Here is an 18211-nt window from a genome sequence, read left to right on the forward strand (position 1 = left end):
TACATTTGATGGGAGGGACAATATTGACTAATTAAAGATAGTGAAACAAATTAAATGAGTTACATTTTATGCTTTTGGAGACAATAAACATTTGAGGATCAGAATAATGTATTGAATGGGGTGCTTAAAGTAAGGATTTCAATCTAGAATGAGAGGCCAATTTAGAATCCTTTGTAGGAATCTAGATTTGTATTATGAAGACCCTGAAGAGAGTAAAGACAACAAACAGAAGGCAGGAGCAAAAGAGACCCTCAGGATTTGCATGAGATAAATAAGAAGGAAATAATGCTGAAGCTGTAATATTAATTGACACAGGTGATAGAATGGGCCAATGGAAAGGCTGTGAGAGAGAAAGAACAGAGGAAAAGTACCAGTGTTGCTGTTGTTAGTTTTATTTGCTTGCTTGCTTTAGAAAGAGGTGCATTTATTCTTTTCAGAAAATATTATGGGAGAAAAGGTGGAGAACTTTTTTATTCTTCGTCTCTCAAATTGTACAAGTATACTAACAGTCAAGTAGCTATATTTAAGTTATATGTCATGTTTAATATCTAAAACACTTTGGTTCATGAATTTATTCCATTAGCGTGTGTGAAGTGCTTATTAGTAGTATGGACTTGTGCGGGGTCCAGATTATTTAATGAAGGAAAAAAGAGAGTGATCCTGAGCTCAAGGAGCTCTTCCGTTTGGTTGAGAAGGACCTTACTCACGTTACCATACCAATAAATGTGTAATTTTGCACTGAGTTCATCACGACTATTGAAGGTAAAACATTTCTTTAAAAGCACAGAATGAAGAGTTTGGGGGTGTCAAGGAGACCTTCCATGGGGCAGTGACATCTATACTGGTATTTGAAGGGTTAAGAGAAATTGCAAAGGGAGAAGAAGAGAGTTTGAGAGAGAGAGAGGTAAAGGCAGATGCTGTCATGGGAAAGAGAATGATGTCTTCCAGAGAGCTATGTGGAGAGTGCTACATGCAAGATGTAAGTTCTAGAAGTCGTGAATCATATCACAGAATACAGTCAGCAGAAAGGTGGTGAGAAGATAAAACAAACTTTCTTAGTACAGGATTGGAAAAGGCATGAAGAACATTATCAAAATTCATTAAAATGAAGAATTTTAGTAGGAGACAATATTTGAATATATCATTTTCTCCTTTTAGTTAAAAAAATTTGTTTTCTGTTTTGTTTTTTTTTTTTCACAATAAATGGACTGGGTAAAAGTTGCCAGGTATCTGTTAATCCTCTTGCTGAAATTTTATGTCAACAGGGTTCGTAGAAAGACCTTCAGTTGCCATAGGGTTTCTGTTCTGTTTTCTTAACCCCCGCATAGGAGCCGTGACTTTGCTATTCATGGTCCAAAGGATCAAATTTGATAGACCCTCTGTACAGTCACTCCTTTGCAGCAGTGCAAGGATCCAAGGCAATTCAGTGTTCAGAATCTAATGTGTAATAGTAATGATTAGAATAGAAAGGAGAGTCACTTCTAGGGTTCTATTTCTTACAACCTCGGAAAAGTCACAAGCTACTGTTGTTGTACACATTTTGAAAAGATAAGACTCGATGGTCAAACTGGCTGCTGTTTTATGAGAGCTGCCGATGTCCCTACCATGATTATAATCAGAGAAAATGGTAAATCAACAAAGAAAGGCAAACTATTAGTGCAATTAGAAGGTGGGAAGGAAGCACTATGGGGTTAATGAAGGAGAGATGGCAGCTCTGTGGGTGAGGAGGGAAGTTTATGATTCTTGGAGGAAGTCGTGATCGAGCTATGGCTTAAAAGATGATAGGACTCAAAAAAATGAGAGTGGAGATCAGACAGGAAAACATTTCAAGTAAACGAAATTATAAACACAGGCAAAAAAAAAGTATTGACTGTATTTAAAGTTAAAAAATGGTTTATTTTGACTAAAATTGGAATGACATCTATTTTAAGGAGAGTAGTTTGATGCCAAGTACATGCTGTCAACAAAAGGCTGATCATATAGCTCTCTGGAAAGAGACTTCTAGAGAATACTGCTGAATGTATGTCCCCCAAAAAACCAACACAGCATTCCTCTTTTCTTAGATACAGTTTCAGAATTTGTCACCTTTGCTTAGGTAACTGTCAACCCCCCTGCAAATATATTTTAATTTGCAGATGTGCACATTGGAAGTGGGTGAGTCATCTATGTTGGGTGGATGTTAAAGCAGTGAGATTAGATGCATTCAACAAAGAGACCTCAGTGAACTCAGGGCAAAGAGGAAGAGCAGACTCAAGAAACAGGAAATTTAGGTCAAAAAGGAATTCACAATAGCATATGAACAGTGAACATATGGAAGCTATGAAAGAAAAGTTGGCATGCCTGATACAATTTCCAAGGGAAGGGGGCCCACATCTTTCCAATGTTTAGATTATCCAATAGTGCAGAGTACTTATACTTAACATAAAAAAAAAAGAACATTAAATATGTACAGAATGATTCCATGCAAAAATAAATGCAATAAAAATTACCAAAATATTTATTTTTAAAATAAATGCTCAAGAGTGTATTATATATATATAAATTTATATATATATAAATATATATATATATAAAGTAACCATTGAGCCTGGCCTGGAGGATTCCCATAAGAGATGCACCGTGTTGGTAGACTTGTGAGTATTGATTTTATTCCATAAACATTACAACTACCCAGTAACTCAGCTAAACATCATCTCCTTCTTCCTCCCATCATGTGCTTTCTTTGAATTTTTTTAGAAAATTAAAGTTTTAATTAGGTATTTATGGTTTTTATTTTTTTAATTTTTCTCATCATGTGGTTTTAGATGCATCAGAGTATCTAAGAATACATTTGAAAGCATTAATTGTAGTTATTTTTTTATCTTTGCTTCCCTATGCCTTGTTTATAAATCTTTAACATAAGAATAACTGACAAGTGAAATTTATGTAAAAATGCAAATTAAAAAAGGCAAGGAAATGCATTTTTTGCAATACTGCTTTATTTTGTAGGATTCCGTTTCATAATTAAAAATATGTCTTTGTGTGAACATAAAAAGGAAGATTTACTATAACATTTACCTTCTGCTTATTTCCAATTTTTTATGCTAATGGCTATGCTCTATGTGCTTTTTACATTCTTTAAAAGAGACAAATTATTCAGATTTATTTTTCTATTGAGAACTCTAAAGATACCACATTCATATTAAAAAGGTTTTATCTTTTCTCATTCTAGAGACATGATGTTCAGCCGTTAATTTTTCTTTTCCCCATTATTTGTTAGTGATAAATACCAAAGATCAAAATTTTAAGTATTACACATCCTTTACCTAACTTCGAAGGACAACTGAATGATGCAATTGATTTTTAAACTACACATCAAATGCAATGCTGAGATGTCACATTTACAGAGTTCCATGGGTTTTTACATTGGACTTCATGATTATTACTCTTCTGGGTTGCAGTTAACTGTAACCCTTAGGTCAGGGTTCTCCAGAGAAATAAAAACAGGAGGGGTGTGTGTGTGTGTAGATAAACAGATTGATCAATGGATTGATTGATTTTAAGAAATTGGCTCATGTGATTATACAGGCTTGGTCAACCCAATATCTGCAGGGTAGATTTGACAGGCTGGAGACCAAGGAAGAGTTGCAGTGTGAATCCAAAAGCTGTCTGCTGGCAGAATGCCTTCTTGGTAGGGAGGAGATGGGTTTTTGTTTCAGAGGCCTTCAACTGACTAGATGAGGCCAGTCCACATATGAGGGATAACCTGCTTTATCAGAGTTCACTGATTTAAGTGTTAATCTCATAAAAAAAAAATCTTCACAGAAACATCGAGAATAATGTTTGACCAAAATATCAGAACACCATGCCTATCACACTGACCCATAAAATTGCCCCTCACAGTGACTGTCCTTCAGTGCACTGTGTCTCTTCAGTAGCGCTCATACATTTTAGTTAAAAGGCTGTTGTCCTTTTTTGCTTCCCAGATATTTACAGGATTTTTTCCCCCGGAAAGATGATTAAAGTTATTACTGTTAATGATCGCCGCCATTCTAAGTTATTTATTACAATTACTACTGACGGTATTACTAATTCCCAACCGGTAAACACCTTCTATGTGGTTTGAACTAAAACATGGGTTTTGCTTACAGATTTCATCTCTCATCCTCACAACAAAACATATGAAGATAGTTATAAATATTCATTGTGCAAGTGGAGGAGCTGAGAGTCAGTAAGGTTGAGGGGTCTGTCCAAGGCCTTACAGCTGTGAAGTGGTCAAGCCTGGATTGGGTCTCACGATTCTTTGTCTTTGCCAATGCCCCACTGTCTGCCTTAATTAATGAAACACGTGATTGTCTTGTACACTGGAGCCGAGTCATTCCGCTACTATGACTTCACAGTGACAAGAGGGTTTTTTTAATTAAAGCAAGAGCCATTAGATAAGATATATGAACAGGTTTTCTAACGAAAAGGCCCTTTTCATAGATTACGGTGAGAGTTTATGTAATATATCCTTGAGTTTTAAAAGCAGTAGCCATTTATTTTGGCTTATTTCAGAGCAATCTTGTCTGGAGAGAGGAAAACGGAATATATCCATAGTTGCCTTTCACCTCCGTCTCACCTTCCATGAGTTAATTAGAGGTGATGTTGGAGAGATTCAGATTTGAATTACTTGGTAAAGATTATCAAGATCCAAGCTGAGGAATTTGGATGGGTTTCATCAGAAATTGATACTGTGACAGATTTGAAGGAAGAAGCCTGCTAGATAGAGCCAAATGGAACACAAATCCTCTATAATCCCATAATGGTACTCCTCACATTCCTGAGACAATCTCTTAGGACTTCTTACATTGTAATTCATTAAAATGTCCCAACAGTGTTTTATGTCACAATGCTTATATCCAGGCAGTGTTTCTCTGTCATAGTAGGTATTCCATTGGAGCCAAGAAGTGGGCTTTCTTCTCCAACACTTATTTTGGCTTTGGAAAATAGTATTACCTTTTGAGATCACAATTTAGAGTGCCCTTTAAATATGTCAGTCACTCTTGGCAGTGATAGACAAGGAACAGAACTCAGAACTCTGTATTGCCCGTGGTCAAAACAGTCCCAGTGGGGGCTTAAATAGAATTATCTTTGCATTTTAAAGCTGTATAGGCTCAAAAACTCTTGAGTGCATTGAGTATATTGGATGCTGACATACAATAGAGACATTCATTCTCACACAGTCTGGTTCCTTTTTATTTATTTTCTTAAATAATTATATAGGATCTTAGAGATTTCGGAGACAATTCTACGTCCAACACAAGACAACTGAACACATTTTCTTGAATTTTATATATATATATATATTTTTAAATTTAAAATCAGACCTGTTTGGCTTGATTTTGATATGATCATCATAATCTGTTTGGTTATATCCCAAACCAAAGTGCTGTAAGTGCATTCTTACTTTAAATGTGTTGCAACCACTTTTTGTTACTGTTTTTCTTTAAGTTTCTATGCCATGAAAATATTAAATTAGTCTTCTTTAACTTTAAATCATTTATGAAAGTTATTATACATTCAGTCTCATTGAGGAAATGTGATTAAAACACACACACATACCAGTTTGAAGTCTGGAAAATATTTTGGAGGCTCTGACTCCAGGTCCAGCTAGTTGCTGATTCACCATGGTAAGCTACTTACTATTTTAAGTCTTAGTTATGTACCCAGCATTCTGTGTAGCACGCGGTAGACTTAAATCTACATGCACTTTGATTTGGGATATAGCTGAATGGATTATGATCATATCAAAATCAAGCCAAACAAGTTTGATTTGAAATTCAAAAAAAGACAAAATTATAAAACTGCCTGCCTTGGGACACCTGGGTAGCATAGTCAGTTAAATGTCTGACTCTTGGTTTTGGCTCAGGTCGTGATCTCAGGGTCTTGAGATGGAGCCCAGAGTGCAGGGGCACTCAGCTCAGAGTCTGCTTAAGACTCTCTCCCTCTATCCCTCCCCACCCCCTGCTTCTTTCTAAAATAAATATTAAAAAATCTAGACTAAAACTGCCTACCTTCCAGGAGCTTACTGTCATGCAAAGCATTCACTCCAACCTTTCTAGTTTAAAGGTGGTGTGCTAGGGGCACCTGGGTGGCCCAGTCAGTAAAGCCTCCAGGACTCTTGATTTCTGCTCAGATCATGATCTCAGGGTCGTGGGACCCAGTCCTGTGTAGGGGGGAGGTGGTCCATGCTGAGTGGGGAGTCTGCTTAGGATTCTCTCTCCCCCTCTGCCTCTCCTCCCACTCATGTCCTTGCTCTATAAATAAATAAATAAATAAATAAATAAATAAATAAATAAAATCTTAAACATAAATAAATGTGGGTGAAATGCTTGAATTCCAGGAAGTGTAATTAGATTTGCTTACAGTCTGAGAAAGGACCCTTGTTCTTTTGAGGTGCCATGTGACTCAGGGACATTGAATTAATCTCTGCTCCTCTTGGTGAACATAGTGGTACCAACTCTTAGTTTTTTACAGAAAATTTTGGTGATTTAAAAAAATATATCTTGGGGCGCCTGGGTGGCTCAGTCGTTAAGCGTCTGCTTTCAGCTCAGGGCGTGATCCCAGAGTCCTGGGATTGAGCCCCACATCAGGCTCCTCCACTGGGAGCCTGGTTCTTCTTCTCCCACTCCCCCTGCTTGTGTTCCCTCTCTCGCTGGCTGTCTCTCCCTCTGTCAAATACATAAATAAAATCTAAAAATATATCTTGGTAGGAATACTAAAGGCATTTAACAAATGCTGAATCTGTGCAGGACGCATCCCCTGTTTTTTTTTTGTTTGTTTGTTTTTTAAGATTTTATTTATTTATTTGACTGAGAGAGAGCACAAGTAGGCAGAGTGGCAGGCAGAGAGAGGGAGAAGCAGACTCCCCGCAGAGCAGGGAGCCCGATGTGGGACTCGATCCCAAGACCCTGGGATCATGACCTGAGCTGATGGTAGATGCTTAACCGACTGAGCCACCCAGGCGCCCCTGTATGGAACCCATTCTAAGTATTTTACGTGTTTGTTCTCACTTAATTCCCATTAAGGATCAGAAGGGTAGAGGCTGCTTTATCTCTGGAGGTCTGATGACGAGGAAACAATGCTAGAGACGATCTTGCCCACATTTGTAAAGGTAGAAAGTAGTGGACTGACAATTTGAACCCCAAGTCTTATTCTAGAGTCCATGTCGGTAGTGTCTGACCATCCTACCTCCTTGATAAATAATATTTGTCAATCAGAAAACATAGGCCATTGGCACCTCATTTGTTTTGATTCTAGACATTTTAAAATTATCTCAGTACAGTGTCATTAATAGGTATTGAGGTATTGGGGCACCTGGGTGGCTCAGTTGGGTAAGCATCTGCCTTCAGCTCAGATCATGATCCCAGGGTCCTGGGATCAAGTCCTGAGTCAGGCTCCCTGCTCAGCGAAGAGTCTCCTTCTCCCTCACCCTCTGCCACTCCCCCTGCTTGTGCTTTCTCTCTCTCTCCCTGTCAAATAAATAAATAAAATCTTAAAAAAATAAAATAAATAAAAGACTGAGGGGTTGTTTTTCTCTCTATAATGTAAAACAAAATTATCATAAAATTATATTTGTTTTAAATTAACTTACATTTTTATTTTTATTTTTTTATTTATCTATTTTTAAAGATTTTATTTATTTATTTGACAGAGACAGAGACAGCCGGCGAGAGAGGAACACAAGCAGGGGGAGCGGGAGAGGAAGAAGCAGGCTCATAGTGGAAGAGCCTGATGTAGGGCTCGATCCCATAACGCCGGGATCACGCTCTGAGCCGAAGGCAGACGCTTAACCGCTGTGCCACCCAGGCGCCCCTACATTTTTATATTTTACTCAAATGTGGTACTTAATATTCCATCAAATTATGTCCCCTTATATAGATATTGTGACTATTTTGATGGCATCAGAGTACAAACCACTCTTACATTATTTTTTTTAATACTTTAAAAATGTTACTGATGTCTCTAAATGACTTCATGAGTTGAAAATGTGCTACAAATCAATGTGCACTGTCCCATGTCTTAGGAACTTTTTGGTGACCAACCTCTACATCTGTTTCATTAGAGAGAAATGGCTTCTATAATATTATGAAATTTGTATGCCGAAATTCTATTATTTCCCATTGTCATATAGTTTTATTTTGAATTTATTTTAAATACTCAATGTTAGACATACTCTTAAACATTTTTTCATACTGTTAATTCATATAATTTTTACTTTTCGATCCATAAAGGTGAGAGAAAGGAAGTAGTAAAACACACTACTAAAATCATGTTAAATTGCTGGAGGTGTTCTATTGTTTTATAATTATTCATCTTGATTCCAGTGAAGCCATAAAATGTTATGCCATTTTCAGGATTACATTGTATAAGTTATTAGAACAAAATTTGAAGTGATGAGAAACATGATGATCTTCAGATGCACTGTAAGATATTAAATGTTTTATTTGGTATATTTTTCAAACTTCAAAACAAAGTAATATGTTTCCAGTTAAAGTAATCTAAGTGTAGCAGGAGCATTTAAAATAAAAGAACTTAGCATTTTCTTGTAGTCTTTGTTCTTCTTGGCTGGACACTTGCCCATGTGACTTCACATGGAAATTAGTTGAGAGCAGCTCATTTCTCCAGATCTATACCCAAATCTTCAAGATTGGAGATTACCCCTCTCTTCTGGCTTCTCTTTTACATAAATTGCAGGATGCTTATCACAAATATCATTGTATCATGTTTTTGAGATTGTAAATATCATACAATGTAAAATGGTGAGTTTATAATTTCAGAGTTGTCCTCAAATACTAATTATTTATTTTCCAGTGTTCATGTATAGTTAATATATTACTACCTAAGAATTAATATTGTACAGAAAAATAATAATAAAAAAGATACAGCAGAATAACATTTATCAGTTTCCACCCAGTTCTTACAAAAAACAAAACAAAAAGTGTTCTGTTGTTTATTATATTTGACAGACTTGATTACTTGGGTTCTCTGAGTTGATGTACCGCATTCCGTTCATGCCTGCTTTCCATGTCAGTTGGATTGAGGTCATGCCTTGTTTCTGTGTTTTAGCCACTTACACAGAGCAGGCATTCAGTAAATGCAGTAGGAATTGGGAAAGAAGGGGAGAAGATTGGGAAAAGAGTGGAGGGGTGAAGGAAGGAAGAGAGAAGTATGAGATCCTGAAACTAACTAAAGGATAACTTCTACATATCCCTAGTGGAACGCTATTACGTTACATGGGTCGTTTGTAGCAGGAAAGAGTCCTTTTTCGCTGAGCTTTCAACCCCTGCCAATAGCCATGTGAAGGCTTAAATTAGATCCTTTCAGATTAGGAAAAGGAACCAAGAACCAACCGAATGAAAAATACATATATATCGCATCTACTAAAAAGAGCTGTGAACTTCTTTTGTGTGAGAAATTTATAAGAATTCAAAGAAAGAATCCCAGAAGGAGACATTAAATGAACTAAGTAGTGTATCAAAATATTAAGATCCATGATAGTACAAGAAACAGAAATAGTCAAAGGAGGAAAAGAAAAAGATGTTGAGAAATGACTCCGGACAAAAAGAATACATAGTGCCATGGATGCTTTACCTTTCTCAGCTGTCAGCTAGGCCTGTCAACCAGTAAGGCTGTTATTTGTGCTTTGCTCTTTCAAAGTGACGCTGAGAACACCCAGATGCAGAAAGTTCTGGTGGTGTTGAGGCTCCCTTTTCCCCATCTACTGGAGAGAAGGAATGGATTTACCTCTCCTGAGACCATGGAGACCATGCCCTCCCCAAAGCCTACAGCCAATAGACAAAATAAGATTTGTACTCCCCTGTTTTTTTCAAGCCTACCCTAAACCAGTGTATTTCCACTGCACCACTATTGGCATTTTGGACTGAATGGTTTTGTGTGGATATACACAGGAGAGACGAGGGCTGTCATGTGTTGCATGATGTTTGGCAGCTTCTCTGACTTCAACCCACTGAATCACAGTAGCATCCCTCAGTGTGGCCACTAAAAATGTGAGCAAACGTGGCCGAATGTTCTCTGTAGGACAAAAGTGCCCCTGATTGAGAATCAGTGCCCTGAATAAAGATTGTACGTATTTCTTCTCCTCATATGCCTTGATTTATATTGCAGTATAATTAATGGGTTTGCCCTGAACCATTCTGTCTCTCACTAGTACCACATACACAAATATGAGAAAAGAATACGAGGGTAGATTCGTTCTTCATTTTGGAGCTATCCAGTGCCCAGGGTGATTAGCCCCGTGACTTTGGTCTCATCAGCATACACAGATTTCACAGGGATCTCAAACTGTTAGCACGAGCATTCACACCCGCAGACATACACACAGCATTAATATACAATCCAATAGCTAAAAGCAGAACAAGTGGTCAAAATATAATTTATATGGCATTAAAAAATAAAGCTGAAAATAACAAGCTATGTTATTTTTTTAACTGAAATCATATGGGAAAATATTGGTTAAAAACATTAAGACATTTTGTTCCTTTACTGTATCAACCACATAGTTCTTTCCAGCAAACCTTGTCTGTGAAAATGACAATACAAAGAAAATTGTCGGAATATGGAAGATTTTTTTTTCCTATAATAGCATCTCGTAGAGAAATGAACATTAAGGATTACATTCCTAATCCATTCCACAACTCCAGTGGTGCAAGATGGGACTGCATAATGTATCTACTTGCATGCAGTCTATTTTAAGCACCCAAGTTTGATGATAAAGAAGTTAATGTGGTTTCCAGTAGTGTCTAACTTACCCTCAGGGAGTAACTCATGCTGGGAGACCTTGGCTCATTATGGATTATTTTGTAGCATCAGTCATGCTATGAGATGACAAGGCTTTATAAGACAAATATTATGGATCAATCTTCAGAGGCCAGCACTACATGCAGCCAAAAATCCTCATTGGCAGAACAAAACTGAAAGCTCTTAATGAATTCTGTTACCGTGGCAGCATACTGTCAAATTATGCACTAAGAGCAAAAGAGCTAGAAAACCATACCAAGAAACCAGCATGTCTTTTGGCAAGCTGGAGACCAGGGTCTGGTGCTGAGCTTCCAAACATTCTAAAGGAGAGAATTAACATCAGAGTAAGCCAAATCCTTGTGCAAACTCTCCAGGCTTTCAGGTGCGATTCCTAGACCAGCTACTTGAACGTGAGGGTCATTTTTTTTTCTTGTTTCTTCTTTTTATTTTTTTCTTCCAGATGTAATTAGATGTTAGTTGGTTTAACAATAAAAAGCATCCCAAAAGGGTATGAGAAAATCTGAGACCAGATTTTGGGGAACAGAGTTCTATTTTATAAGTCAATTCCTACACTATATCAACATCTGTAATTTAAGATGTGGCAGAATTTTAAGAAAATTAGCATAATATAAAGGTGGCCAAATGTCCTTGATTGCTTAGGAATGAGTCTGCATTTTATATTTTTGTCTTAGGAAGATAGCCACATTGAAATCTTTCTGAAATGGTTTTATGGAGATCATGTTGTAAAACACCTAACATATCAGAAAATCAGAGATTTCAATGATACGTGTATAAAATATGGGAGAATGAAGACGCACAAGTTGTCTGTAAAGTTTCATTTATTTGTAGTATTTCTTTTCTTTGTTTCAGGGCTGTTATCTCCCATAGAGTTTCCTAAAACTTAGCAAAACATTGCAAACTTAGCTGAAACTGTCGTTTTCTCTGTTTCCTTTATTCTTACTCAAATTCTGTACATTGTTTTTTATCTTGCATTTATTTCCCTTGTCTTTCTCAGAAAACACGGATTCCCATGTCTCTTCCCGCACTGTTTTTGTTTGGTTTTGTTTTGCTTTTTGAAATGGAAGGAAAGGATATGGCAATGGAGAAGTGGATTTCATACTTTGCTCCCTAAAAACCTAGAGGTTTACCAGAAGTGGGTTCTGAGCTGTAGATGAGGGAGGGAACAGAGGGAGCAGAGGGCTCTAAGGCTTTCATTCCAACTTCCATGGCAGCAGTTTTCAAATAAAATTCCATTTAAAAAAAAAGATTTCCACAACACAAATATCTCCATAGTGATAGAACCCACAAAGCTATCAGGTAGAGTGTACTCAGGTAGGGCATTTGACAAAAGGAAAGCAATCCCACTGAAAGACAGTAAGTAGGGGGAAGTTGAAGAAATTCACTGTGGGTCCCATGATTAATCTTCCTTTACCCACCTTTTTTTGTGGAGCCCAACACATGGCTTGAACTCATGACCCTGAGACCAAGACCTGAGCTGAGATCAAGAGTCTGACACTTCACCTACTGAGCCACCCAGGTGCTCTCCACCCTTCCTTCAACCACCTTAAGTGCCATGTCAACCAAAAAAATCTGGAACTACTCATTTCTTCCCATTGAACAGTAGCTCCTCTCCCCAAAAAAAATCTAGCATGATTTTGTACCTTCTGCAGTCTCAACAGTAGCAAAGTATGTAGTGGTCCACTGAGTAGGAAATATGAATATGAAATAATATGAATATGAAAGGGTAAAATAATATGAACATGATATGAAAGGGTAAATATGTCACTAAGTAGTGAAGCAAGCCAAACTAACAACTATCTCAAATGATGTCTCTCTTGTTGTCCCAAAGAAAGATTGTATATCTCAATGACTTTTATGGCTAGAAAATTATTTTTATAGAAAAAATGTTACTTTTTAGTCATAAATATATTTCAGTCAATATAAAATTACCCTCACATAAAATAAAAGTTATAATTTGTGTCCTAATAAGATGTAAAATTAATTTTAATTCAAAAGTAAATTTATATCAATATACTGTAAAGATTTGTCCTACACTAATGAAAACAGAGTTTGAGATTTATAGGACCTGATGTCAAAATGCTAATACTTCTTGGCAAAACACAAAAAAGCAGGAAGTCATGGATTGTTATTTTCATTTAAGGTCTTGAGGTTTACCCTTAAATAAACTGCTATTAAGTAGTTTTTCAATGATGTTGGGTAGTAAACAGTTTATTATTTATCTTGATTTCTTCCTTGAGGAAATAACTTACTGCCCTAAGTTTTCTCTTATGTAATGGAAAATTATTTCTTTAATTTGCCATAGACATTTTAATACCTTTTATTTTTAAAAATTCTGTTTTCTCTAAATCCAAGTGGTATGATTTTTTTTATTATTATTATTCGCATAGTAGAGAACTATATAAAGAGATATTTTAGATTACATTATGTCAGCAGATTTTGGTTACTTGGAAAAAACATATCAAAATAACATGTTTCTAATTTTTTTATTAAATGTTACTACTTCTGTATAAAGCAGGAAATACTTTGGCAAGCTACAGCTTTTAAAATTAACATTGAGTGTTTTACTGAAAAAAACTTTGAAAGTTGCCTTGTGCTTTTAACAGTGGCTGGAAAAGGAAAAGAAATTAAAATGGATAAACAGCTAAAATGGAAATGAGTAATTACAATGAAATAATACTTAAGTCCAAATCAAGTTTCAGTATAGAGTATATTTTAAAATATCTTCAGAGAAGAAGAATGTTATCTCTTTTAAGATTAAAAATTTGTTTTTTAAACATGTATTTTCAGATGATTTTACTTGTGATTATGTATGTCTAATTCAAACCATGTTATGTTTCTTTCTGTGTTTGGCAACATTCAACCATGAAAATTAAAATTAGTGTTTAAGAAATAATTCAAGGAGAAGACTCCTCCAATAATATTTGCCCCAGTGAGCTGGGTAATTCTTGTAAATTGGTCTTTTGGCCTGAGTGATTTAGATAATTACTTAAATTCTCTATTTTAGGTTGAATATTCAGATACTACTCAATATCAAGCATATGATAAAGAGGATTTGTTTTATTTTTTCTTCAGTAACTTGATCAAAGATGAGTGAAACAGTATACTTTACCTATGTATTGACATTTTATATTCTTTAATTGTTCAGAAGCAGTGTCTCTTTAATTTGATTAGATCTTTTTTCCTATTGTTATTTTCCAATTTGTTTGATGGATTAACAAAGATTTGTTCAGTCAAAGAAAATTCTGGGTAACTGGTGAAACATAAGTTTGTAATCAGTATGTAACTCAAACTATACTCACTCCATGAAAACCAATGATTAGATTACATATAAACATTACAGGGTGGGGGAAATGAATGCATTATTTACTCCAACTAGGATGTTTTCGTTTTTTGCGTAATTGAAATTTTCTTTTCCTTTTTCAGTAGTATTTTTTATTTATGGTGTGAGTTGAGAAATAATTTTCCCTTGTCTTTTGTAGTTTTTAATTCATGAAAATAAACTAAAACCAGGAGATTATAGTTCTATTTCTTATTTATTAATGTAAAAGAATCCTATTAACTATTGCAATTTAGACTTTATTGTATTTTAAATTAACATATTCATGTTTTTGTGATTTTTTTAACAGGCGATAACTTCAAGCTCTTATGGTGGATCTAGATTATTGCTGCAAGGAATTAACAGTAAGTGCTTATGTGTGTGCAATAACTTTTTAAAAACCACAACTTCTCAATATTTTGAACTCCATTATGCTTAAATGCATGAAAAAAGTTAATATGATTATTTAAATTTAGCCTCCCATTTTATTTTGATAAAATGAACTCACTCTAGTCATATTTGCCAGAGTTTTAAAAGATTACTGGCAGATCATTTTAATAATGGAGAAATAAGATCGATGGCCATGTCTTTCCATTTTGTCCAACACGTTTGTTTCGTTGTGCTGTATAAATTTTGTTTATGCTTTTATGGCATTGATTATCTCTTTGATTAGCTGATTTACAGACAGATATGCAGCTGATTTACAGATTACAGGCAGTCTGCGTTCTATGGTTTTTCTACGGTTTTCTATGAATATTGGTTTTCAAATTTTGGATTGTGGGACATTTATTTTGCATTAGTAACATCTTTTGGAGCAACTCAAATTCATCTTTTGTGATGTTGCATTTTAAATAGTTTTCATACAAATACGAGTCACTGAGTCTTGTAGTAATCTCACAAAAGGTGGGAGAGGGCATCTTTCTCCCAAATGAAATTAATAGTAAAGTGGAATGGAGCAACTTCTCAGTTATTCTGCCATGTATTTTCATAATGGTTTAAATCTGTGTTTATTTCAAATGTGAGCATAAGTAACTTTTGTTTTACCTGCCATCCTGGGTTATCTTGTGCCTTTCTTTACATTAATGTAATTACCTGGGAATTATCTCTATTCCAAATTGAATAGGGAAATATCGGCATGCTGCAGGCTCTGTGCTCATCCAGGAATTAAAGTAATTTAAGATATGAGGTTTTAAATGGAAACTCTGTTTGTAAGGAGAAGACATAATTCACTGCCAGAGGTATCTGTCTCACTGAAACCTCTGGAGAGACAGAAATGCTCTCCAAATTCTGAATTCTTGATTTTCTAAATAGTCCAGATGCTGCTATCTTACCTACTTGGATAGATTTCTAGTGTGTTCGGTAGTCTGGGCTGTGACTTGGTTTTTGATCCTTACTGATACCGGTCCCTGGGTATCTTTCTGACTTAACAGCTGAGCTCTTTGGCATTACTCCTGTCCAGCGATCTTCAATTTGACTAAGGCTCCTCAGGCCATTACAGTGTTTTCCTTGAATACAATGAATTAAATATTGTTATTTCATAGAATAGGGAATGATTAGATGTATAAAATCCCTGCAAGGCTCATTCAGGAACTTGCTGTATTATAAAAGAAATCATTTTCTATTTGGGGGATTCCAACTTCACCTGTTTATTAAAATAATTGTAGAAACAGCCTTTGGAGAAAAAGGTGTATGGATCCTTAGAAAGCATTAACTGGTATTAGCTTTGTGATAGCCTAAATGTGATATAAAATGACTGTTGAAATGACTTAAACTATTTCTCCTCTTACCGTGGAAAATAAAGAGGAGGAAGGGCAAAGAAAATGCCTTCATACATGAGAAGCGTGAGCATGTGCACGTCCTTATAACCAAGTGGCGATCATTAGTCGTAGAACTGCATATTTTATAATGTTATAATCCGATTGGTTCAAACTCTCTTTTCCTTAGATGATCCAGTATATATTTTTTTTTAATCTTCAAGTCAGGTCTACATACTTCTAGGAACAATCAAATATAAATATGCGTGTGTATAAATAAAAATATGTATTTATACAAGTGCATATACATTTATGTAAATACATATGTATACACACATATCAGCAAAATCATATTTTCTTAGGGTCCTTAAATGGGAAGCTTTGAATACACATACAGAATTTGATTTATCTTTGGATTATTCTAAATGATTTTATCTCTAAATCTTCAGTCTCGGTCTGTTCTTATTCTGTCCTTCCTCCATGCATTGAAGAACTCTTGGGTAGTTGGTTGTGTGGTCTCAGACACTGGCGGTTTAGGGAGGAAAGATTACGTTTCTGTCTACTAGTTGCCCACAGGCTCCTGGAGAAAATATGAAAATTTAACAAATTTAATTATCTGTGGTGGGAATTGTGATAGGAATCAGGATACAATGGTTGGGAAGTCAGGAGATAAGTACCTCGGTCATCTTGGAGGTCTAAAGCAGTGTTTTCTGGAGAAGGTATTTCTAGAACCACAGTAGTTGTGTCCAACTGAGAGGAGGTGGTGGTGGTGGTAGTGGTGATGTTGCTTTGTGTGTGTTTGTGTGTGTGTGTGTGTATGTGTGTGTGTGTCCCAAAGTGTGGGGTTTGGGCAGGGAGTGAGGAGTGAGGATGGGGATGAGGAGACTGTAGGAATCATTCCAGGCTCTGTGGGAAGGGAACACTATAGATGCAGTGGATGTGAGGTCAGGGTGAAAGAAGAGTGTTACTTGCTCAGGGAGCACAGAATAAAAGTTGCCCAGGGCCAGGAAATGAGAGAACTAGAGCATGAAATTACATCCACAGCTATACTGAGAAGTTTGCATTTCATCAGATTGTCCCCCAGGAAAAAAAGGGGGCCCTCCTGGATTTTACAACAGTAAGGTGGCATTGGAGTTGTATTTTGGAAATATCGATAGAGCGGCAGTTTTGAAGAAGGATTAGGAAAGATGGAGGAGGAACAGCAGAAATGGAGATAGGAAATCCTACCCGTTAGGAAATTAAATTAGTAGTTGTAAGAAATGTGATGGCTGACTTTTCAAAGGAGGTGGCTTTGTGGGTCGAGCAAGAGCCTAGGAAACTCTAGCTCTGAACAGTGGAGACCAGCTTGTTTATTTGAGGTTATTTGTCGTTTGAAGAAGGAAATCTATAGGATGATGATTGACTGGGAGGCCCAGTGGGTTGAGGGAGAAGAAAGGCTAATGTTAACATAAACAGTTACAGGAACACAAAGATGTCCTCTGACTGAGGGTACTGGATAGGAGGCACTGGGTATGATTAGGGAGCCCAGCTCAGAACCCAGACAGAACCCGTTGTCTATAATGGCTTTGACCATGTCTTCTCTCTTTCCTACACTGTCCAGTACAGTAGCCACTAGCTTCATAAGACTATTAAAGTTAAAGTTAATTAAAATTAAATGAAACCACAAATTGTGTTCCCCAGTTGCCCTTTCCACATTGCAAGGGCTCGAACACCAGCTGTGGTGAACCGCTACCCTATTGGACAGCACGTATGTTGCCAAAAGTCGCATCTGACAAAGCCGTTCTACATTCTCAAAGAGCTCGTGAAAGAATGCTATTTTGAGTCACAAAAGCAAATACATAACTAAATGCATTTTAGCATGTATACCCTTCTAAAGCTTTTAGAAATAGAGAGGCTTAATTATATTCTTCGTCCGTAATCAGTCAGTCTGGTGAAAAACATCTGAATTTTAATAGAATGAGAAAATTTTAAATCCTCAAGTTTATATTTGAAGGAATTTTTTCTTTTCCAACACTGAGGAGCATAACTAAAGCTACCCTGCCTCTTATAGAACTGACAAAAAGCTTGGTAATAAATCAAAGGGGCCACTGTAGAGCAAGACCATTTTCTCAAAATATCTTATTTTCTTAATGCTTTTTCAGCATCTCCATTTCCATCTTTAAATTCATTAATGAAACTTACTGATGTCAGTTCTCACTAAAAGATGATAACATTTGGGATAATAGGATCTTATTAGATTGCAATTTCCAGGGCTCAGTATGTAAAATACAGTTCACCACCTCTGACCTCTTTAATTGTATGAGAGAGAAATATCTAAAATACCAGGTTTTTTTTTTTT

The sequence above is a fragment of the Ailuropoda melanoleuca genome, chromosome 18 (assembly GCF_002007445.2).
Source record: "Ailuropoda melanoleuca isolate Jingjing chromosome 18, ASM200744v2, whole genome shotgun sequence".
Classification (NCBI taxonomy): domain Eukaryota; kingdom Metazoa; phylum Chordata; class Mammalia; order Carnivora; family Ursidae; genus Ailuropoda; species Ailuropoda melanoleuca.